The sequence below is a fragment of the Phalaenopsis equestris genome, unplaced genomic scaffold (genome assembly GCF_001263595.1).
Source record: "Phalaenopsis equestris unplaced genomic scaffold, ASM126359v1 Scaffold000002, whole genome shotgun sequence".
Lineage (NCBI taxonomy): Eukaryota > Viridiplantae > Streptophyta > Magnoliopsida > Asparagales > Orchidaceae > Phalaenopsis > Phalaenopsis equestris.
This window is the reverse complement of record NW_018164444.1, coordinates 81,340,129-81,340,813: the sequence shown is the minus strand read 5'-3', so window position 1 is coordinate 81,340,813 and position 685 is coordinate 81,340,129.

The following is a 685-nucleotide window of genomic DNA, read 5'->3' as shown; positions in this document are numbered from 1 at the left end:
GGTTAGGTGAATGGTGCTTTGGTTGTCGCAAAACAATGTTATCACCTTCTGATGTATCCCAAGCTCTTCAGTCATGCCCTTTAGCCACATAGTTTCCTTGACTGTTTCAGTCACAACCAGTCACAGCGATGTATTCGGCCTCTGTTGTCGAGCAGGCCACAACGGATTGGAGGTTAGACTTCCAACTGACTGCGGTACCGAAGACAGTGAAAATGAATCCGGTCAGTGACTTCCTGGTGTCAATGCTTCCTACGTAACCAACGACATTTTCTTCTTTGTCTTCCTGCCTTTTAAAGAGTATACCCAGGTCTGTAGTGCATCTCAGGTACCTCAGGATCCATTTTAGTGCTTCCCAGTGAACATATCCTGGGTTTGCCATGAACCTGCTTACAATGCTGACGGCGTAGGCCAAATCTGGTTTGCTGCAGATCAACCCATACATGATGCTACCAACCCCGCTGGCACAAGAGACACCTTCTATGTACCTTTTCTCATCTTCAGTCTTTGGTGCTTGAGATTTTGACAATCTGAAGTGTTGGCCAATAGGTGTTGCAACTTGCTTAGCCTCATGCATGTTAAACCTTGCTAGAACCTTCTGAATATATGACTTCTGAGACAAGAATAATGTGTCATTTTTCCTATCTCTAGTAATCTCCATCCCTAGGATCTTTGTAGCAGGTCCTAG